Genomic DNA, 25,530 nt, shown 5'->3' with positions numbered 1-25,530 from the left:
AATTATAAAACTTTCAAAAGTGTAACTTTAATTGGAGTTGTCAAAATTAAATCTTAAAGCTAAGATTCGACGAATATATTTTATTAGAATGCAATATTTATTATTATGACTTTCAAATCGCATCAAAATGAATATACGAAAATATAGGCCTAAACATTTAATTGCGTATTAAGGATTGTAAATAATGTTTAATTTTTCACATTAACATAATCACAAATTTGCAATTATAGAATGAGCGATTAAACACGGGGAAATTTGCTATAGGTCCTCCTATAAGAGTTTTTATATGTATAAATCCAATTACTAATTCTCTATTTTTATTATATTTATTATTTTTGTAGTGTCTAAAATACCCCTAATAAAAGAAAAAAATAAAAATCTCTTTACCAAATTAAATCCCCCAAATCTCTCTACTAAATAAAATTCCCTAAACTCCCAACCAAAAAAAATTCCCCCAAATCTCTCTCTCTCTCTTCTCCAATTCTTAATTAAAAAACAAGTTCATCCGTGAAAAAAAAATTCTGCAAAAATTCAAACTCTCAAATTTCATCAAATACAAACGTCAAATTCAAACAACAGACACCAACTAAAAAATTATAATATGTATTATTTAACTGCAAACAACATACTACACTCGACTAAATACAAACAACAAAGTGCAAAGTCGAATATGCATCATCTAAGTAAACAATAAATTGAAAATATGATTAACATCATCTAAATTCAAACAAAAACAAGAATTTGTTTTTTTTTTTTAAATACACAGTACGCAAATACAAAACACAACAACAAAATCTTTCAATGCCAAAAAATAGAATTTACAACTTGCTACGGATTTCTATTTGCAGTTTTCAATTTTATGTTTCAAAAATTAGTTTGTCAATTGAAATTCTTTTTGGTGTTTGGTGAAGCAAAAAATCAATTAAAAATGCATCAAAAAAAATATAAATTCACTATAAATAAATTTAGAGAGAGGGAAAGAAGCAAATAACTAACTTTTTTGTAACCAATGAGGTGTTTGTTGTCGACCAAGAGATAATCTCATAATGTAAAGCTCCCTTCTTTTTTTCTCTATGTATTCATTATCCCTCATACAAATTATTTGGATTCTTGTCTGTGTATTTCTTCAACAAAAAACACAAAAACAGAATTCGAAAGAAAATAAAAAAAAGGTTTGAAAAGAAAGAGAGAGTAACGCACGTGAGAGAGACGACCAGGAGAAAGAGAGATGTGAGATCATAAATAAATATAGACGTGAGATTGGAGATAAATGAGAGAGTAATATGTGGGATTTGCTCCCTAATTAATTAAGGGTGTTTATACTAACAACTTTATTTAATTTATATTATTATTTTGAGTCAAAGGACCTACACCTATATTCATCTAACAACTTGGATCCCCACCTATATAAGTTTGAAATAAGGGGTGTTTAGCCTATTTCCCCTAAACACGGATCACCTTTAAGTGCAAAATATATCAATTATGATCATATTCATTATCGCAAATAGAGGTAACTACTAGTACCTGCTATTCTTCAATTTATTTTTTCTTTTTTACAACAAAAAAATGTCTCATAATCTACAGAAAATGCATTTTTAAATTTGTGATGGGTAAAGAAGTTAGATGCAATGTTATCAGAACCGGACCAGACATAAAACCAGATAGGCATTCAGGTCACGGTTGGACCGGTTCAACCGGGGTCAACCCGGGTTTTTCCAAGTTTCTATTTTTTAATTATTTTACTATTTTTATAAATATAAAATATTATTCTATATGTATTTTTCTATATATTCCTCTTGGTATTTCACCTTATCAATATGTATAATACAATTTTCATATTCCATTTTCCCCTCTATACGTCATTTCATATTCACTCACCTACCCCCAACATTTCTTTTTTCTTCGGTCTGCAATAAATTTCTAAAAATATATTTTTCTTTTTTCTTCGTTCTGCAATAAATTTCTAAAAATATATTTTCTTCTTTTTTCTTCAGTACATAAATGTAAATAATAGTATTTAAATTTCGCTAGAAGGAGGGGTCGAACCTCCGACCTTGTAGTTAACAGCCACACGCTCTAACCAACTGAGCTATTCCAGCTATTTCGGTTGAAATTTGTTTAGTGAAGCACAAGTATATAAATCAATGCACACTTAACAGTAAATAGGAATGGCAATGGGTCGGTTCTTGGTCGGGTTTGCCTAAACCCAAGACCCGACCCACGAAAAATATATAAACCCAAGACCCGTCCCAACCTGTTTTAGCATAGACCCAGACCCGCCTCAACCCAAACCCTAACTAAACGGTTCTGACCCGCTAGACCCGTTAACATACAAAAAGTTTAATATTTTTTTTTTAACTTTCATAACATTTTGCTTGTATAATTTTACGAAATAATCCCAATACTAAAATACAATATTTTAAAAATCTCTACAAGTGATATAACATGAACAATACGATTACAATTAATTATATTTGACTTCGATAAAAAGTAAAATAAAAAATGCAAGACTTAGCGGTGGTCGACAATTGATAAATATTAATCCTGAGAAATGAGATTCGAAAAATAAAACAGTGAAAATAGGTAAATGTAAATAGACAAAATAGAAATTGATAGTTTGATAAATGAAATCTGAATATATATATATATATATATATATATATATATATATATATATATATATATATATATATATATATATATATATATATATATATATATATATATATATATATATATATATATATATATATATACATACGGATCGGTTATGGGTCGGTTCCACCCGTAACCCGACCTAGAACCATCCGGTTCTAGAAACTTAAACCCATTACCCGATCCAAAACCATTTAGCTGACCCAGACTCGCTCCAAACGGGTCGGTTCCGGGTCCAAAACCCGCCAAACCGGTACCCATTGCTATCTCTAACAGTAAATGAATCATGGGCAGTCTAACATAGATATGACCACAGGACGGGGCGGGTTCAGGTTCGGGTCCGACTTTTGGAGGACCCGAAACCACCCCGTGGGGAGGCGGGTCCGGGGCGGGTCCACCTGGGTCCATCCGGTTCCGGGTCCAAACCGGTTTTGATTTCTTTGTTTTTTTTTTCCAAATAATTACAAGAAAGAAAAAAAAACTTAAATTAAAACTTGAAAAAGCTTGAGATTAACTTTATTCAAAATTACAAAAGAAAATTTGAATTTAAACACTAAACAATTTTAGAAAAAAATAAAACGATTAGAACCTCGAGACATAAACTAAATAAAATGAAAGTTTTGAAGATTGGATTATGAGTATTTATTAATGAAAATAATGATTGAGAAATTTTTCATAATTAAAAAAAAAAATCAAAATTCAATCTTTCTTTTAAATTAAATCATAATTTTTTATGTTTTTCAAAATTAAATATATATGCGTTTGTTATTAATGGAGATTTTTAATATTAATATTAGTGAACATGTCAATTAATAATTTATTAAACATTAGTTATACAATTATTATAATCAATTTACAGTGTTATTTATATTTATATATTTATAGTTAGAATTATTATAACAAGTAATATATATAATATAAACAAAAAGTGTAAAATGATTATAATAAATAATGTTAAATAGATTATTAATTATCATATTCATTATTATTAAATAATTTTAATTAAATAATTAACAAATATAATATAATAAAAAAATAAAATAAATTGAAAGGACTTGAGCTTAATCCATTTAAATTTTACGATTCGATTCTAATATTTGAATAAAATGTAAATGTAAAAAAAAATGATTCAATTATATGATATTCGATGCTCTATATTTTTTAAAAAGTTTCTTATATTGCATTTGTTGATAATTTAATTAAAATTATTTAATATTAATTAATATAAAACTTAATAATTTATTTAACATATTTATATATCATTTAAATCATTTTACACCGGGGTTTTTATTATATATATTTGGTGTCTACATTTTATCAAACATATTGGTTGGCCCAGTGATAAGAATTGCTCATTAATTCCACTCTTGCCCGGTTCCAACCCCATTATGTCTAAGTTTTGGATAAAAATGTTATTTAATACCCGGGTCCTCGGGCAACGGGTAGACCCGTCGGGTCTCGGGTCCTGAAAATGGGGACCCGAAACCGACCCGTACAATGGCGGGTCTGGGGCAACGGTCACCGGGGCGGGGCGGTCGCTGGGGCGGGTCCGGGTCAAACCCGGCCCGTGGTTGTGTCTAGTCTAACATTTCGTTCGACATTTGTAGTCTTTTTATGGACTTCTTTTGGACCTCCTTTTTGAGATTTAGTTTTTCTTGTGCCTTATTAGGCCTATGTTCATCTCTTGAGAGTCCAATGCAACTTTCGCAATCAATAGTCCACCCTGTACAAAATAAACATATATATTTAAAATATATAATAATTAATAGGGGCCTTAAGATATAGGTCCCTAGTGACAAAACTTATTTGAACTAAATGACAAGTTAAACTAAACATTTGCTTCACATCCTTTATAAATTTCATTCAAAAAATGCCCTCCTATACAAAAAATGAAATATGCACAAAGTAATATTTAAATTGCATTTATCATTTTTTATTTTACATTTTTCATTTTTTTTACGTAGTACACTTTTTTTTTCCATATTTGTTCACTATTATAAAAACCTTATTTTTTCTGAATAAATATTGAAAATTATGAAAATAATTTTTTTAATGTTTTTCGACTCTAGTATCCATAGATACCATAGAAATCCGTAGAAGTCCGTGCTCATAGAAATCCATAGTAGTCTGTAGTCATCCATAGTATTCTACACACTTTGAAAACCCTAGCCTCTATTTGAACCCTAGCCGCCACCGCACAGAAATTCATAGTAGTCTATAGTAACTCATAGTCATCTCCATGCCACCATCGCCAACACCATAACCACCCCTCCGTTATTGCCATAACCACCCCCTCCGTCACTGCCATAACCCCCTCCGTTATTGCAATAACCACCCCCACCATAACCCAACACGACTCATATATTTGGACTCATCTCTTCCCAAACACGATGCGCTTCCGCTCACTACTAGAAAATGACGATTTAGCGACGAACTTTTGTGACGGAATATAGATCCGTTTCAAAATTGACCAGTTAGCTTCGGAATTTGTGACGGACTATAAATCCGTTTGTTTGATGACTATAGTTTATATATAGCGATGGCATTAGCAACGGACGTTAAATCCGTCTCTAATTAAAATATTTTAGCGACAGATGTAGCGACGGATAGTAAACTTGTCCCTTTGATATAAAACTTCACGTACGGAGATCACATACGAACAACAAAGCGGTTTGTTAATTAATATATAGCAACAGAATTAGCTACGGAAAAAAAAATGCTTAAATTATAAATTTACAAAATAAGGAGCAAATTAACAATTTTATGCAATTATTAAATTGTGTATAGAAATAATATACGATGCTGATACCATTCCTTATTAAATTAAATTAAGAGTCCTTATTATAAACTAATTAAGTCATTAATTATCTCTCCTTTTCTTATTTGAACTCCGATTCTGTCTCTCTCTAAACCCTTGTTCCAGAACTTTCGATTCTTTCTCTCTCTAACTTTTATATCGTTGTTTTGAGAAGAAAAAAAAAATCCCCAATTTCTAATCTCGAGCAAACACCAATTTTCAGAAGAAAAAAAAATCTGATGTTGTTTCTCGACTCAAACGGGCGTCAAACATTCCACGCCGACGAGTTCTCTTTCAACTTCCCCTCCCGCGAACGTACTTCTCAAAGCGAGGTCCAAAATCAGGTTAACTTCTATCTTTAATGTGATTGATTTTCTTGAATTAATTATGTCTCTTGTCTCTCTCGGTGTATATTGATTGAAGACTTTGGGGACATTATGTAGTTAAAAGAGTAAATTTAGCACAAGAACTTACGGGAATTTCGATTATGTAGAATTACTCAAAATTTATAAATATTAGGGGAACTCTTATCTTTCACTACTAATTGGATTATGTGTATAATTTTTGGGATATTGCTGATTATATGCTGACAATAATTTGTGGCACTGTTCACAAGAGCAATTGTTTATTTAACATTTTTTTCTTGTGTGTAATTCATCGATCAACTTCGTTTTTTGAATGTAGATATAATGAGTTCTATTAGAAGTGATCGTACTTGGATGTATAATAGACTTGTGAAAAGTCGAAAATGATTGACAGATGAGTTTATAAGAGGTGTTGGTGAACTTATATCTTTTCAGAAACGACTATCTCACAAGAAAGAATTGGTACCAGACGAATTTTATTGAAAGTGGACAGAGATAGGTAAACTTTGATCACCTTATTTAATAGTTATATATTGTGTTAACATAAATATTTTTGATTTATTTAACAACTTTGATCCTTCAAGTGCTACAGAAAATTGGTTGCAATATTCAAAAGAGCATTCAGTGGTTCATGGCCTACGTGGAAAAAAGGTATCGGATTATGTTAGAGACCGTTGGTTTAATGAATTTGAGGTATGTTCACTTTAGATTGAAAAAAATCTACAACTAGTTCTTGAGTAATTACTGGTGTTGATTTGAAGCTGCATTTTATGTTTATGCACTTTTCTTGAGTGAATTTTCTAAGTGTACCTCAACATACTGTATATTCGAAGTGATAGTAGGCTGAATATGGTAGCGTGGAAGGTGATTGTCATAGTAATATAACATCATATATATGTGCAACACAGTAATTTATAGTCTTGTATAATCTTGAATACTTTAGTTTGTCTAATTAATATTTCACAAAACATGTCTTGCATTTCAGAGCTTCTCATTACTTTGAATTCTCTTTAAAAATAATATAATATTCATTGTCGGTCATAATTTGAAAATTATTTATGTGTTATCTATATTGAATACATGCAGAAGTTGTACTATTGGCCCGCGGAAGACCACAAGACAATAAGAAGACATTTTGAACATAAATGAAGTGTAAGTTTGAGCAATAGTTCGAACAAAGCGAGAAAACAATTTCATGAGAAAAATATAATAACGAAGTGGATCAATCAGAATCATTGGAATGAGTTGTTGGCCTATTGGAACACCCAAAAGTTTAAAGATAAATCGGAAATTAATTCTGATAACAGAAACTCAAGTCATGATGGTTTAGGTCCCTCGTTGCATACAGGAGGATCAATTCCAGTTTCAGAATATAAAATAAAATTCGTAAGTGTTAATTTTGATATCTTATAATTATATTTTATTTTACTACCACCAATTAACTATGTTTTTTATTTTATTTTTAGGTGAAAGAGAAAGGAGTAGAGCCTACTGCTTCTGAGTTATTTTTGATGATTCACAAAACGAAACAGAATAATGATTGGGTTGATGGAAAATCAAAATATGTCTGGGTAAGCATCTATTTTACTATAATATAAAAATGTTATGCTGCAAGAATTGAGTTCCGGAGGAAATTTCTTATGATTGTTTTTTAATATTTTTTTGTGTGTTTTCAGTTACTGCTTCTGAATATTGATCATGTTGTTAGACAAGTTTCATTTATTTGATAATGTATTATATAGTTTAATGAAGAAATGTATATTTATTCAATATGTATTAGTTCTTAAAATTTGTGATGTTTCAAGCTAAATTTCAAATCATTTCAAGAGTCGTCATTCAAGTGACATGTTTGGGACACAGGGTGGTGGCGAAGGAAATGAAGACGCAAGAATCGAAAATCAGGAGGTAGACGAAGAAGAAGATGGAGATGATGCATTCATGGCAATAGCATCTGCTCTTCCTAAAGAAGTTATTGATAAGGCGTGGCTCGAGGCAGTTGGAGGGCCAATAAAAATAAGAGTTTACGGTCTCGGATCGGAGTCCAGTTCTGTTGTACAAGGAGGTGGTCCTACATTTCATGCTCCAACAGGTTCTTCATCAGCATCAATTGTACCTTCTCAATGCTTATTTGAAACTCCTTCATTCGAAGAAGCTGTTAATCGAGCGGTGGAGCAAAAATTAACCGATATGCAGGCTATTTTTCAAGAGGAACTGCAAGCCTTGAAAACAACCATTTAAGAGATGTGTGAAAGGCAACCTGGAGGAGCTGGTAGAGATGGACAGTAGCATCGCACTTATATGGTAGATTTTTTTTTTTATCACGACTATTTTTTATCGTTTGGAAGACGAGTAGTGGCGCTTAGCCTTACAATCTTGAAGATTGTGTTTTGAATTATCATTACGTGGATATTTAGATATGTTAGCTCTTCGAAGTTGTGTTTGGGTTAATTTTATGGATTTTTAGGTCGGTGTTTTTTATCTTATTGTTGACTGGATGTTGATTATGGCAGAAATAATAGTGTTTGATTTTTATCATGTGTTTGCTGTCTTGATTTGATTGGTGGATTATGGGAGAAAGTGTGGTGCTTATTTTTTGTAAGGAGGTTCAGTATATAATGCATTGAAATGGTTTTGGAACAGGGAATTATAAATTTGAAATTATTTTTTAATTAAAATTGTATTAGCGACGGATTTAGCGACATACATAAAATTCTGAAAATTCATTTTTCCGACGGATGTAGTGACGGATTTTGCTACAAACACCAGCGACGTAAATTTTTCCATTAGCGACGGACATGGCCATCACTACTCAAATATCACTTGTCAATTTTAGCGACGTCTGATTATGCATTAGCGACAGATATGTTCGTAGCTACGTTAGCAACGGAATTTTGCTGTTTGTCTCTAAATTTAGCGAGGCCGGATTTGGTGATGGCATTTGCGACGGCCTAAATCCGTCGATAACTATATTTTGGCGACGGATTAAATGAATTAGTGACGGATTTATCCATCACTATATCGTGATTTTCTAGTAGTGGCTACGCACTCCATCGCCGCTTCAGATCCACCACCGCCACCATAGATCCAACGCGCTACCGCTACCCACTCGTCGCCGCCTCGCCGCCTTCAGATCCACCGTCACCATACATTCACCGCAGCCGCCACCTTAAGATTCACTGTAGCCCACTCCGCCGCCGCCTTCTCGTCCGCCACCGCCGCCTTCTCGTCCGCCGCCGCTGCCGCCCGTGTTTGCTTCTCCAAGCATACGGCATAATTGATTTGTGAGCCCAAATAAAAAATTAGTCCCGAGGAATATGGAGATCGGGATAGAAAAGAGAGAGAGAGAGAGAGAGAGAGAGAGAGAGAGAGAGAGAGAGAGAGAGAGAGAGAGAGAGAGAGAGAGAGAGAGAGAGAGAGAGAGAGAGAGAGAGATTGGGAGAAAAAGGAGAAAAAAAACAGAGAGAAAGAAAGAGGAATGCTGAGAAAAAGAGAAAAAGGAAAAAAAGCGAAAAAAGAAAAACAGACAGAGAAAGAGGCGAGAGAGGGATAAAGAGAGAAAAAGTGAAGAACATATAGAAATAAATTTATTAAAAAAAACGTGAGTGAATTTGTAGATTAAAAAATTTAGGGTATAAGGGCAGTTTAGGGATAAAAAAATAATTAAGTATGTATGTCATATATTATTTCAAATTAAGGATTTAATTAAAATGTTGGATTTGAACTTGTCATTTAGTTCAAATTAAGTTTCATTTGAGGGACTCCTAGCATATTACCCCTAATTAATATAAGGGGTTTTTGTGATAAAGTCCCCAACCACATACACTTTTATTATTCTAGGTTTAGGGGCTATATCTCTTTCACCAATAAGCCCAACCCTTTAATATTTACTGAAATGATAAATGTCGTTTTAATTTTACTAATGTCGTTTTGACTTCGAAAGTTATTTTGACTATTTTCTATTTTGAATTTGGCAAAGTTCAAAAGACGGAAACTGTAGTCCTTTGAGATAGGTTTCTAATCCAACATGAATGACATGGATTGGATGTCGGGTGACAAAGTTATGCATGAATGAGTTACGTTTTAGATTTTACATAATTTAAAACATCAAAGTTGTGGGCAGTGTTCATTAATTCATGCATAACTTTCTCAACGGACATCCAATCTTGGCGATTCAAATTATATTAGAATGCTAACTCAAAGAATTACAAATTCCATGTTCTGAATTTTGCCAAATTCAAACTCGAAAATGGTCAATATCACGTTTGAAGTCAAAACGACATTATGAAAACTGAAACGACATTTATCACCTCCCTAATATTTATTATAAATAAGGAAAACATTCAAGTATATCCCAATATTACCCTAAACCCTTTATACCCAATTTTTAATATGCTCCAATTTCATCATTAACTTAATTTATCCTCAATTTGACCCCAAATTTCACAAATTATTCAATTTTGACCCCAAATTTTTTTTTTCCAAATTTTTTTTTTCAGCCGGATTCCAGCATTGACTTTTCAATTTTTTTTCTTTTTTTTTCCTTTCTTTCTTTTGGATTTTTCGCCGGTTTCCGGTGTTGACCGGCGGTCAACGCCGGTCTCCGGCATTGACTTTTTCATTTTTTTTTTATTTTCTTTTTTCTTCTCTTGTCTTCCGGATATTTTCGCCGGTTTGCGGCGTTGACCGGCGGTCTCCGGCGTTGAATTTTTTTAGAGTTTTTTAAGTTTTTTTTTTTATTTTTTTTATTTTGTGTTGTTTGTTTTTTTTTTTTTACGTCCGTTGCTAAACATTGACCGTAATTGTGCTGTCACTGACAGTAAATTAACGTAATTATACTGTCAATGATAGTTAATTAACGTAATTATACTGCCGTTGACAATAAATTTTATGTAATTGTTCTGCCGTTGACAGTATATTAACGTAATATTATTATATTTTATTTTTTGTTATTTTTTTTTGATTTGTTGACAAGTCAACTTTTATTACTGTCGTTGACAGTAAAATAACTGTAAACACAATAATATTACTATCAACAACATCAATATTATTATTTTTTTGGGGGTTTTGCTTTGTTTGAATTATTCACAGAGTAACGTAATAATATTACTGTCTGTTATTGTAATATTAATGTAAACACAATAATATTACTGTGGTTGACGGTAATATTACTGTTGTTATAGTAATATTGCTGTCAACCACATCAATATTATTATTTTGTTTGTATTTTTTTGTTTGTTTGAGAACTATTCACGGAGTAACGTAATAATATTACTGTGGTTGACGGTAATATTACTGTTGTTATTGTAATATTACATTTCACTCACAGTAATATTCATTCTTTTGGCTTTTTATTATGTTTACATTTGTTGAACGGTCAACATAGGAATATTACTCTATTACACAATAATAATGAGTTTTGTTGTGTTAATAGTACTGTGCTAGAGATTAATATAGCAATATTACTGTGTTAAACTGTAGTTTAGTTAATTTTACTGTGTTTAACTGTAAGATAGTTAATATTACTGTCAATCACAGCAATATTGTTGTGTAAACGAAAAAAAAAAAAGTTACAGAAAGAAAGAAAAGAAGAGAGAGAAAAAAAATCGAAAAAGTCAACGCCGGAATCCGGCGTGAAAAAAAAAAGTTTTTGAAAAAATAATTTTTTTTGAAAAAATAAAAGATTTTGGTCAAAATTGAATAATCTGTGAAATTTGGGGTCAAATTGAGGTTAAATAAAGTTAAGGATGAAATTGGAGCATATTAAAGTATGAGGGGTTATTTAAGTCCTTTACAAAAATCTGGACCATGTGTGGACTTATTGGTAAAGGTGTTTTTTGGCTTGATCTCTTTATAAATAAGTACCCATTGATGGGCTTATTTGTAAAGACCCCTTAATATAATGTTTATAGTACCAATTTTTTTTTCTCACTATTATGAAAGCATAAGATCGTTGTTTACGAAAAAAGTAATTACACAATAGTTCGATGTTGAAAAACCACATGCATCTTTAACTTGAGTTCATTAATCAAGCATCGTCTAAATCAACAAAGAACTTTCAAATCTAGGAAATCTCGTTACATAAGGAAGACGTATCCTGAAAATAAGGAAAAAGAAAGACTTACCAACGATGGACTTGAGAAATCTACCTTGTATATATGCTCGTCGAAGGAGATGTAGGGGCATTCAAAAAATATATACAAGACATACACGATTTATTTCGATAATTATCTCTCAAACCCTAATTCTGGCATGAGGTTCTTGTTTGAAGATCTTCTCCGATAAAAAAAAGAGATAGTTATAAAAGAAAACTTGACTGCCTGCGAAATCACACGATTAAGTGGGCCCGTCTTTGGGAAATATAACAGATTGATTAGTGGAAGTTTCCCCGATGACCGAAAAACGAAGAGAAGAGTTTCACCACCGGGGAGGGAGAATATTGGGTGGTGGTCATAACTCTAGTACCATGTCAGAATTGAGAAGCAATAATGTTTCCCCTATTCCATATCCAGCGGATAACACCTAGTTTGTTGATGATGTACCAGCAGAACCTGACATTTGTCGAGATGGTAGGCCGCGCAGGACTGGACGGGCACCTGCCTGTGGCACTGGTTCACATAGGCACTGACTTCATAGTGCCAATTTTATTTACTTGTACTTATTTTGTTATTGCTATTGGGCATATTTATGTTGTATGACTCTTTTATTTTCTAGAACTCCTTTTGTTTTTGTCTACATGTTTTTAAGATTGTACACTATTTTAGTGTGTTAATTAGATAAAAATAAAATTTTCAAGCTTTAAAATATGCAATGATTAATTTAATGCTAATAAAGAAAATATATAAAAATATAATATGAATTTAGTTGGAATTGTTTTATTTTGTCAAAAAAAAAAAAAAAAACTAAAAATGACAAAACAAAGTGCAGGTGGCTTCACATTATTATTATTATTATTATTATTATTATTTTATTGAAGCCGTCAGTGGTGGTGGCGCCTCTAACCGGTGCCGCCAGTAGTGGTGGCGCTCAACCCCAATTTATTTACCAACTTGAAAACAACCCCATTTTAATTACTACGTTAAAAAACAACACCAACAAAAAAATTGCCCCGATATACTTGTAGGTAAAAATAGGTCTTTTTTTTTACAGAATTCTAAACCTTCTACTTGTTTGTAGCCCTATTTTTAGATAGTACAAACTTCTAAACCTTCTACGTGATAAAAGTCCAAACTATTGAAGAATTATATATATATATATATATATATATATAGTTGGTGTATTTTTTGGAATTAATTTCATTAATTAAATCGGATTGAAAACCGAAAATTCCAAATACTTTTTATATTAATTCCAATTCCAATTCAAAAAAAAATTGGAAATATTGGAAAATCGGAATAAAAAAAATTGTTTTAAAATCGGAACTTTTCCGATCAAAACCAACGAAAATTGAAAATTTTGTTCCAATTTTAACCTCCGAACTTTACTCGATAGCATAAAATAAATAGGTATAATAAGATGCGATTGAAAATTGGCATCAAGCAGTGCTATACTATTTAGTTATATTGTATGCAATCACATAACTGAAGTACAATTGAAGTACAGACTATGTTCACGAATAATTGAATTCGACATGAACACACTAATTTGAACCTTTAGGGGTGTAAACTCGAATCGCGCAGCTCGAATTGTGCTCGAGACGAATTTGACGAGCTCTAGCTCATTGAGCTTTCATTTCCTACACTCGAGAGTCAATTTTATCGAACTCGAGCTCAACTCATTTTGATTTTTTTTTATACATAATTTTTTTATTGTTATTATAAATTATTTATATTATTATAATCTTAGATTTTAAAATAAAAGACTAACTAAAATTTCTGTATAATTTTTCATATTTATTGATTATTTTTGGATAAATCTTCGAATATGTGATATCCCAAGGTGATTACAATATGCATTACCAAACACCTCTTAAAGTTGAAAAACAAAACATGATTCTAATTTGATGCCCAGAAAAAAATTCAAATTATTTGACTGAATTAAATGACAATATATAAGAAGACGATTTTCTCAATTAATTATGCGAGGTCTTTTTATTTCTTTTTGTTCTAACTAGTTAGGCTTATAGATATGGAATCATATCCGATTAAAAAAAACAATTTATTGAATGTGTTTTTCTAAATTGACTCTTTCAATCTCTATTTATTTCACCCAAATATTGTAATGAAAGAAGAAATCATGTATAAGTGTACAGTGATATGTACAATTATTATAATTAATATTTAGTGGTATATGGAAAATCTATAGTTGTATGAATCCTACAATTATTGATTAAACAAAAAAGAAAATTAGACAAGTTTGCTATGAATGGTTTCTTTTTACCTATAAATTCAATCATCTTGCCCTAATATACATAAACCTAAACCACCTTCAAGAATTAGAGTGAAAAACTTCAAAATAATGAAAAGCTCATTTCGCCTCGTTGTTCTTATGCTTCTAGTTCTACTTTGCCGAGGTGATTTTTTTACACCGATTTTCTTTTTGTCGAAATTTAAATCACATCATTCGTCAAACATACAAAAGTTTTTTTTTTTTTTTTTTTTTTTTTTGATCTAAATTAAATGTTTATTAATATTTTATTTATAATAAACAAATGAATGTTATATGTGTAAAGTTATTTTTGTTTTCTTTTTTCGCAGGTGATAATGAAAATAAGGTAAAAGTTTGTTCGCAAAAGATTTTCATGAAAGGGGCTGGTTCTGTGTGTAGTATAGAGCTTTGCATTCCACTCTGTCAAAGGGCATTGCCAGGAGCTATTGACTTACGAGGAGATTGTATCGCGCGTGATACTTGTAATTGTACTTTTCGTTGTTAAAATCATATAGCTATATTGCCATTAAATTCGAATGAGTTTGAGACCTCCGTAAAAAATAATGATCAAGTAGCATGTAATCGTTGACGCCTCCTCTGACGCCGATGACCGTATCTCCGCTCCTTACAGAGAAGCTAGAGCGACGATTTATTGAGGGACGATGTATGATTTGATGGAGAATTTCAATTCTAGCGGGTGTTTTCTATAATTTTAGTCAAAGGTAAAATTATAATCCCACCATTGTTGGAGTCTGCAATTAAGTTGATTCAAATCGTTGAACTTTTTGTGGATAAAAGCTGGACATTGAAGATATATGTAATTTAACAAAATATTGGTTCCAACAACGACGATTTCGCGCAACGACTCTAGCATTTGGTATTGATTGCTATCTAGGTTTTGCGTCGATGGTTTTTACACGGCGAGGTTAAAGTTTGGTATTGGTTGCGGCGCTTCTCTTACGATTTAGTCGCGTGGTACAAGATACAATTAATTTTTTATAGTTGATTTTGATAATTGGTAGTTGGCTTTGGTTATTTTGTAGTTGATTTTGCTATTTTCGTAGTAGATTTCGATAATATTGTAGTTGGTTTCGATGATTTTGTAGTTGATTTTGATGAATTTGTAGTTTTTTTCGGTAAATTGTAGTGAATTACTATAAATTGTAGCTCGTAGTTGGTTGATAAAATTTGTAGTTGGATTGACGTGTTTTTATAGTTGTTTTTGTTATAAACTGTAGGCGCGTTATAGTTTTGTAGTTGATTACTGAAATTTGTAGTCGATTAGAATTTAGTAAATTGCAGTTGATTATTGTAATTTGTAGTTGTTTAAGATATGGTACATCTGCCTGGATAAAAAGACCAATTTATTAAAAAAAAAAATTATTAAAAAAATATTTATTTAAAAATAAAATTTATTAAAAAAAAAAAAAGGAAAAATGTAGAAAATATAGTGATATATAGATAGTGGGTAAGAGGGGTGGAGAATTGCAATAATATAAGGGTAAAATGGGTTTATGAGAAGTTAGGGGATCGCTCAAATGCAAATTATAACAAATTAGGTCTAGTTCGATTAACACAAATATTGAGGAGGGTCTCTCTAATAGACCATATTTTCATTGTTGTTAAATTGCAAATTAATCAAAAATCATTTTGCTAAATTTTAAATTTGTAAATCACAATAGTTTTTTTTTTACTAAAAATATTAGAAATATAAATATATGTATTCATATTTAATGATTTAAGAAGTAATAACACTTCAAAAAAATTATATAGCAACTATCAGACGGTGAAAAATAGCAAGAAATTATATTTATGTTTGGCTTGAAGGTGTAAAGAAATATTTGTATGTTAAGCCTACTACATATCATTTTCTATTAAGTAAACTTTAAGAGTTCATTTAAGAAAAAATCTTATTTGATTTACATTTTATAATTATTTTTATTTATTTGGATTTGTTTAAAATAAGCTGGTAGATTTTATTTTAAACAAAAAAGATAAGATCAAAGTTTTGAATCGCAAAGAATCGATAGGATCATAAAAATTGTATAAAATCACACGAAATGATAAAAAACGATAAGTTATGTCAAATGGGATTTCTATTAAGATTCAAATCGAAAAGTTGAAAACTGGCAAACTGATTCCAATAGGTTGCACCTATTTGCAATCTCAAAATTTCTAAGGACAAGACCTTACTTCATGCAAGACCCAAATATAGATAAATTTGCTAAGACTAATACTGAAAATTACAAATATAACCCCCAATGTTAATTTTGATATTATTAATTCAAAAAAGGCCTAATTGCTATTGCAAGACAAATATATATATATATATATATATATATATATATATGAAAAATGACCATTCTTCTTCACCAACAAAACCCAACCTCTTCTTCTTCACACTCATTCTACACATTTTCTCCAAAAAAACTCTTTCATATTCTCCAAAAACCCTTATCAAATAAAACCATCAAATCTTACTAAAACTTGCAAATGAGGACATTATGGACACACAAGACATCATTATGGATGATTCTAAGGTCGAAGAACTCAATGAGATAAGAAATATTGTATTTTTTTAAGCTTTGTGATCGTTTTTCACGTTCTTCAAAAATAATTTCCCGTACACAAAAATTCGACGTTTGCAGGTCGATGTTTAGCTATAAAAACGACGTTATAGAGTCGAATTTTTCAGTTTCTGAAAACATCGACGCCAGCATGTCGTTTTAATAGCAAAAACTCGACACATGATGTCAAATTTTGAACAAAATATCGACACACAAATGTCGAAAAAAATGCAAATAATCGACAACAAATTATTGTCGAAATTTAGTGAAAAATTCGACACCAGTGTGTCGAAATTTTACAAGGCGGTGGTCAACTTCATCGGCGACGAAGACGGCGCGGCAGCAAATCTGCAAGTGGTCATCTTCTTTCTTCCCTCCCGTTTTTCAATTGTGTTTTCATTTTTTTTTTATTTTTTTTTAATTTGGTCTTGCAAGAGTAATTGATAAAAATAAGTTTTATTTTGTTTATATTTTACTAAGGTCATTATAGTCTTTTTATACTTAATTTTGTATAAAATTTAATTTGGTCATGACCAAAGTAAATTTTGGGATTGCATATTATCGCCACCGTTCCAATATCCATGTAATTATAGAACTGGTCTCAAATGAAAGATTAAATAAACACGTGCAAAGTACTGTGTCCTTTCCTTGTATTAGTAAATTGACCAATTTTGACATAGTAAAAGAAAAAAAGTTTAGTATAAAAAGCGTATGATTTATCATCATTTGATTTATAATATTCATCAATGTAAATATTTATTATAGTGTCCTTTTCTTGTCATAGTAAATGGACCAATTTTGACACAATAAAAGAAAAAAATTTAGTATAAAAGGCGTATGATTTATCATCATTTGATTTAGGGAAATGATGAATACAAAACGCCTTTTAGTAAATGTAGAACATTTTATTTTATTTTAATTTTTATCCTTATTTTAGAATGTATTTTAGTAGCTATAGGCATTTTAATATAAAAATTAACTTTCATCAAATATTTATCATTAACTATCTATAGACATTTATTATCTACAATTTTCAGTCTCAACACATTTGAAGAAACTCTTTACATTCATTTATACTACAAAATATTTTGTTCGATGGAAATATTTACTGTAATCGACTTCTTTAAACGTCTTGAGATGATCCCGGTCCAAAGTAGTAACAAAATTAATATATATTATAAAATCTGGCACATAAAATAGAAAACGGAAAATTTGGCACAGAAAACAGGAAAAAAAAATCGCACCGAAATGAATTTGTTTACCTTATTTTCAGCCTTATCATCCTCCAAAACCATCCAAAACCAATAAATCCATGTTCTTGGTGATTAATGATGATTAATTGTGTGATATTCTTCCAAACTAATGTTAATGGAAACTTATAAAAAAGAGTTTGAAAGAATAAGAATAGATATATTAGGTCTTGAATTTTTTTAAAATATCCTATATTTACTAAAACACGTCCTGCATTTATCACCACCCTTTGATTTATAATATTCATCAATGTAAATATTTTTATATTGATGGCATTAGTAGCTTCATAGCGTGAGATGTATTTTATTATGTGAAAGAAGAAGATAATTTTGCGAATGTTGGTGGCAAAATGATGTATTTAACTATATGTAGTTGTAGTTGTAGTAGAAAGTGAACAATTTAAATTTTATTACTAAAATATATTTGTTTTTTGAATGAAAATTTAAAAAGTTTTTAGACACATATTTGATCAAATAGGTGTGACAATATTAAGAGGTGTGACCATACCATTTTATTTGTTTAATTTCATAAGGTTGTGTCTAAAAATAACAACCATTGGAAACTTATAAATAAAACATGTTTGATTTTACAACATAGAAATCAATTCAATTCCATAATTTTGTTTTATGGAATTCTTATTTCTTTAGCCCGGAAATATTCTTTGTAGAATATTTTCTTCCGTATTCGATTCGAGAGTTTGAGACACAAAGTAACGTTCGATGTACTCGGGATTTTGAGTGCTCATATTCCAAGTTTAGCCATTGTATCTTGGGAGACGATTGTCAAATAACCGTAAGCACCGTAGCGGGGCAATATCATCTTAAGGAAAGAACTTTCTCGCATCGGCTAATTTTTTCGTATTTTCACCAACAAATATATTCGACCATTTTGCTAAATTCACTACCCTTTTTATGGATCGGGAATAACAACTTAAGACCTTATTTTTTGTGTGATTTGGTACAAACTTACTTAATTAATTTTATGTATACTAGTAGCAAAGACCTCTTTGATAACTAAATAAGGCAGATGTAGTTTTGATAGATGGTTTTGGTAATGTCCACTTTTTGCCATTAAAGTAGCTCTTTTTTCTCCACATTTTAGTAGAACGTTGTTGAACTTTAAAAAAAATATTTGAGCTTATGGTTATAATGTTGAAACCATTGAAGAAAAGAAATCGAATATGCGTGCATCACCTCTAACGTGTACGGCCAGAAGAGTACTGGGAAAATTAGAGAAATTTTCGACACGGTTATGTAGAACCACAATTTGAATGCCAAAAGTATAAGTTGTCGATTGCTCAAAAATCAAGTTATTTGATTATATATCAGCATATGCACATACATGTAATGATTCAATTCCTTTCTTGGAGGCAATCCAAGAAGATATATGTGGACTATGTATCACCATCTATAACTTAAATTTAGAACCTTAGACAGGCGATCACTTACCCCCTCTAATTGCGGATTGTCACTTGATGAGACTGTCTTCCCGCCCTTAGGGGGAGGAAAGCACGTCCATACTAACTTTCCTGAAGAACGGCGTGAACTGGTGTGGGACGACCCCACCGTGTCTCATCAAGACCCCCTACGTCAGATAATTGATATATAGATTAATAGTCATCCACACTAATGTTCCTGAAGAATGGCGTGAAGTCGTGTGGGACGACTACTAAATCTGCAAAGAATGTCAACACTAATGTTCCTGAAGAACAACGTGAAGTCGTGCGTGACGAATAATTCCAGACTCATTTTCTGATTTGAAAAAGTGATGAGATCTCAAATAAGCCTGCAAGGATAGATGTTGTAGAAGGACAATTACGGGTAGGCCATCACTCTATGCTAACTAGTCTTGACTCCCTGCTCAGGAGATGGGGAGCGCAATGGGACCAAATGATTCTCAACCCCGGAAGTGGATGAATACCCAACAATTGAATCTGGTTAGCACTAGTGCAAATGGAATCCCAGTTGATCGATCTCATAAAATAATTCCGGACTATGGATTCGTCCTGTAGACGAAGTCAGGGGACACCTTGACATTAATATCCATTCCCGAGAATATGAAAATCTCGGTAGTTATTCATGCATGAATGAGATGTGGTATCAGGCTGAAATGATCATCAATGACATTTTACTTAAACAGTAGCTACTGAACATTTTTATCGAGTGATGATCAATTGATAAGTGTAAACAAATGGATGATGGGCCAAAATGAGAAAAAAACAATCCAAACTGAATATTGATTCCTTGATAAAATGAAGAGTGTAGGGATGAGTAATTCCTACACCTCCTTAAATTTCACCCATGGGATATAAGTGAGTACTCTTAAAGAATGAAATGAGATTGGGAACCAGAAGATTCATCTCATAGCTCAAACGAGATTGGGAGCCAAGAGACTCATCTCATAGCTCAAGAAATGAAATGAGATTGGGAATCATAAGATTCATCTCCTAACTCAAACGAGGTTGGGAGCCATGAAACTCATCTCATAGTTCAAGGAATGAAATGAGATTATGAACCCGAAGTTTCATCTCATAGCTCAAACGAGATTGGGAGCCAGAAGACTCATCACATAGCTCAAGGAAGGAAATGAGATTGGAACCAGAAGATTCATCTCATAGCTCAAACGAGATTAGTAGCTATGAGACTCATCTCATAGCTCCAGAAATGAAATGATATTGGGAACCAGAAGATTCATTTCATAACTCAATTAATGAAATGAGATTGGGAACCAGAAGATTCATCTCATAGCTCGAACGAGATTGGGATGCAGAAGACTCATCTCATAAGTACAATGATTTATGAGCAAATGATATTGGGAGCTCGAAGACTCATTTCATGGTTCAAGGATTTCCTCAGCAACCTGAGATTGATCTTAAAGAGGTATACTCTCTCATAGTGAATGTTATTAAATACATGGTCACAAAGTATCTTACAAGGATATAGATACAAATAATTATATGAAAGTCCCTGAAGGACTCTGTTTTCCCGACACAATTAGTTCCAGACCACGAAACATAAATTATATTTGTATGAGTTGAGACGTTCACTTAAATTATGTCTTGAAATATTTCCGGAAGAATATATGCTAATCGCCTCACTGAATAATTGCTCCGGAAGAGAATATGTGAACCATAATTGGTTTTGATTATTCCTATTACTCACTAGGCCAAAATGAACGACTGGCGACGGAATAAGATATTTGGCGACGATTTTTTGAGACTTGCGACGAAAATTTTTGGTCGCCAAATCTGACAAAAAACGTCGCCAAACGCCCCGTCGCAAAGCCTGCCACAAAAAATCATTTGCGATGCCAGGTTTGGCGATTTATCAAGGAAATCGTCGCCAAATTCGTATTTTCCGAAAAAAATGGTTTTCTAATCCTCGCGACGGATCCCATACTTCCGTCGCGTAATGTTTGCGACGAATTGTTATTCCGTCGCCAAATTCAGCGACGTTTGTTCTGATTTCGTCGCTAAGTGTGAAAATATGTTTGGTACTAATAATAGTTTTCGTAGCAAGGTGCACAACTTATTTGCGACGGTGTATTTATTTGATTCGTCGCAAGCTAGTCATTGCTTTTGTTTACGACTATTGCATATTTTAGTCGCAAAGTTTTTTTTTATATTAAATTCTGGTTCATTTATATTTTCAATTGACGAATTCAACCTGTATTCAGCTTTGTTGTACAGAAAAATAAACACTTATATCAAAAATATTAAAACCAAATTTACGGATTATATATCAAAAGGTAGCACACAAACATAAATTCAAAAAGTACATAATAACTTAAAAGCATATAATGTAGTGTTTCAAACTTTAATTCAAAAAGCAAACAAACTTCATCCCTTTTTATACTCCACCATCATTAGAAGGAGTCGATGTCGAGGCTTGTAGTCCAAAACGCCCGACCAAGGTGTTCACAATTTCTCGGGTTTCACACTATAGTCTATAGTTCTGTAGTTGAAATACCGGTCCCTTCGTATTCCCGTGTCTACTCGACCGATAGCCATGTTAAGATTCTGACTTTCATATACCTGACCGTGCAATACCATAAATGAGAAATTATTTGACTCCAATAATATAACCATGTTAGATCGAACTTGCAAAACACATAACCACATAACTAACAAACATATACAAAGCATTTTCTTCCTTACAGTTTCTTATTCAAATAACTCACATAATCAAATAAACACATGAATTAACATTTACGTGTCACATACAAGAGAAGGGGATTATCATATTATTTCATATAACCACTTTCACAGTTATAACGTTCCAATGTAATTATCTTAAATGCATCGTTCATACGTTTTCTAGGTTATACATTTTTGTTAAGGGATAGGCATACGATAACTATAATAGCACATACACACATAATACATGAAATTCCAATCCACATACTCCATTCCAAAAAGCTATAAAGAAATCGTATCAGCTTTGCAATCTAATCACATTAAGATTCCAAAACAATTTACAATTAAAACTTAATGATGAACTTCAAATTACTTAAACGAACCTATACCGTTATCAGTCCTAAATCAATCGAGAGGTATCCTTAAATAGAACTATGTCCTCTAAATAACGTCCTAACAATACTTTTCAGTCATAGTACTATATTTTAGAAAATCTGGCAGCTTTGGTACTTCAACTTTGAAAATTCATATATCTTAAATAGTATATACAAACCTTATGAAATTTTCACACAATGTTCATGTATATGTTAATTATACCATATTAAAACAGTTCAGTAAAATACCTATCCATGGGAGAGAAATAATTAATTTAGTACAGTAACACCAGCAGAATTTCAGAACAGAGCATTCAACTTTAAAATTCCAAATAAATCATTCTTTCAACCAAAGACCATGAAATTTGGCTGAGAATCGGATTTATAAGTTTACAATCATATCCAGTTAGAATCGCATGAGTCAGGCTAAGATAGAATCTAATTTAACACACAATTCATAGATGACTCAGAAATCGTGCAATTTCGGAAAACGGTTCATAACTTGATCAATATAATTCCGATTTACGCATACCATATATCATAACGAAACTAACAGAAACATATACTTGCAAAATTAATCTAATAATTTTCATAAAATAAATCATCGATGAAACATGCACTGGAAGCTGAGGCTACGAATCTGAAATTCGAACTAGGATTCATTGAAATCTATATTTCTTGACCTAGACCCCTAAATCCGATTCCTAAACATATAAATCAATTAAACACATAAATATCATCTTATTACTTAAGGAAATCCCAAGCTCCAACCAGCTTAGCTCTAACACTCGAAAAAAAAAAGAACTAAAAAAAAAGAACAAGGCAATGGGGCCGCATACCCCCATTTATACCAAGATTATATACAAAAACTAAAACTAAATTAAAGTTGAGCATATACGAAGTGTAAATCAAGAGTTTGCTCATATTTACGTAATAATTTTAAATAGTAGCCTGATGGAGTTTCACTCTTCATTCACGCCCAAATGTAAGTAGGTTTTGTAGAGATTCTCATGGAGATTCTTAGAGGTGGCCTAGTATAAATAGGAGTAGGGACATTATTTGTAACTATCCAATAAATCCAAGAAATTCTAAGCAATACAAGTACTTTCTTACAAAGCTCTCTTCTCTTAAGTTCTTTACTCGTTCTCCATCACTTAGCATTTGCAACACATTGGGGGAAGGCTGAATTAGCTATCTCGAGAGGTGAAAAGGAGCTAAGACCGCACTGTTCGTTGTTGAGGGAACAAGTCCGTGACAAGTGGTAAAAGAGTATGTTAGGGCTTAGTGTTGATCGAATTCTCAAGCGATGACGAACGTCGAAGACATTTTGTACGTAACCAAGGGGCGGCAGGGATGCCCAAGTGACCAACAAGAAGGAGAGGGATCACAACAAAGCTCGTGAGGAGAGTGCCGCCAACGACGCCGTCTTAACGGATCATGGTGAAAGGCTCGAGAATGACGTGGCCATAGCGGAGCTTGGTGAAAATTTTTGAGAAGCTCGAGCACGACACGGAAGTCTTGAAGAGTCATGTCGCTGAGCAACTCGATTTGTCTAAGGACAATCAGACGTTGCGGGATGAACGATTGGATCAATTGGAGGCCATCATCCAATCCCCCCAAGAGAGCATCGAGGGGATGCGTGAGCGTTAGCGTTACTTCGAGTCCAAGAGTGGACTACCCGAAGGCAACGGGATTCAACGACGTAACTGACGCCAAGGAAGTTGAGAACTTCCTATGGAGAATGGATCAATACTTCGAGGATATCGACTTTGTCGACGAGACCACTAATGTAAAACTGCTTCCCTTTATCTTTTCGATACAGCTATGTCATGGTGGCTTAGAAAGCATGCCGATATTGATGAGGGTACTCGCCGGATCGATACTCGGGAGGGGTTCTCAAGAGGGAACTCAAACGACACTTCTACCCGGAGAACGTTGTTATGAGGCTCGAAGGAACTTGAGAGAACTCAAGCAGCGAAGTTCAATCCGTGAATATGTGAAGGAGCTCACTTCCATCACCCTTCAAATTCCCAATCTTTCTGAGGAGGATCCACATTTCCACTTTGCCGACGGGTTACAATGCTGGGCCAAGCAAGAACTCCACCGACGAGATATCAAATCCGTCGATGTAGCTATTGCCGCCGTCGAGTCTTTAACCGAGTACCAACCAAGAGATCAATCACAAAAAGAGAAGCGCCCGACTAAAGGCGGGGGAGAGAGACGGGACGGACATGGTCGAGACCACCGAGACAACCGAGACTCAAGACGAGCGTCAACCTAAAGGGGAGGAGACAAGCCATCCTCAAACTTGAGGAGAAAAATAAGTCGTTTGTGCCCAAGGAAGGATCTATCGTGTCCCGGGGACCGCACGCGATGAGTCAATGTCCCAAAATGTGGTGCTTGTCGGCAGTCTTACAACAACAGGTGGCCGAGCAAGGCAAAAATGAGGCAATAGGCAACATGGATCACTCCAACTTCTAAACGACTTTAAGGCTAATTCGATGTCGGAAAGATCAAGCAAGGGGTTGATGTACGTGGAGGCCCGCAACAACGGTACACCAACTAACGCGATGGTGGACACGGAAGCGACCCATAACTTTGTCACCGAGGACGAGGCCAAGAGCACGAGAAAGGGGACAGTTAGCTCAAAGGGGACAGTTGGCTCAAAGCCGTCAACGCTAATGCGCATCTGCTCAATGGTGTAGCACGAGAAACGGAGTTGCACTTAGGCACTTGGAAGGGCCAAGTGGACTTTTCGGTAGCACCAATGGATGAGTTCAAGGTGATGCTAGGCATGGACTTCTTCTGCAAGGTAATGGCTATCCCTATGCCTTGTTTCAATTCAGTTTGCATCTTAGAGAAGAGGACACCTTGCATGGTGTCGGCCACCAACGGTACCACAAAGGAAGAAGGCACTCAACCAAGGGAACTATCGGCCATGCAAGTTGACAAGGGAGTTCGACGGCGCGAGCTGACGTTTCTAGCTGCTTTGATAGAGGACAGCCCACCCGGAAACATAGAG

At 33.0% G+C, this 25,530-nt stretch overlaps 1 long non-coding RNA gene and 1 other non-coding gene across 2 annotated transcripts; one reads left to right on the top strand and one right to left on the bottom strand.

Moving 5' to 3' along the window:
- Positions 1 to 2,025: 2,025 nt before the first annotated feature.
- Positions 2,026 to 2,099, bottom strand: TRNAN-GUU (transfer RNA asparagine (anticodon GUU)). Its single transcript has one exon. It is a non-coding gene; the product is annotated as a tRNA-Asn (tRNA).
- A 3,764-nt stretch (positions 2,100 to 5,863) lies between these two features.
- Positions 5,864 to 7,389, top strand: LOC105966733 (uncharacterized). The gene is made up of 3 exons (XR_016030478.1): positions 5,864 to 6,510; positions 6,904 to 7,203; positions 7,284 to 7,389. It is a non-coding gene; the product is annotated as an uncharacterized LOC105966733 (long non-coding RNA).
- The last annotated feature ends 18,141 nt before the right edge of the window (positions 7,390 to 25,530 follow it).

The sequence above is a fragment of the Erythranthe guttata genome, chromosome 3, assembly GCF_056151865.1.
Source record: "Erythranthe guttata isolate IM_541 chromosome 3, IM_541, whole genome shotgun sequence".
NCBI classification, from domain to species: domain Eukaryota; kingdom Viridiplantae; phylum Streptophyta; class Magnoliopsida; order Lamiales; family Phrymaceae; genus Erythranthe; species Erythranthe guttata.
The sequence above is the reverse complement of the archived record's forward strand: the minus strand, read 5'-3'. Positions and strand labels throughout refer to the sequence as shown.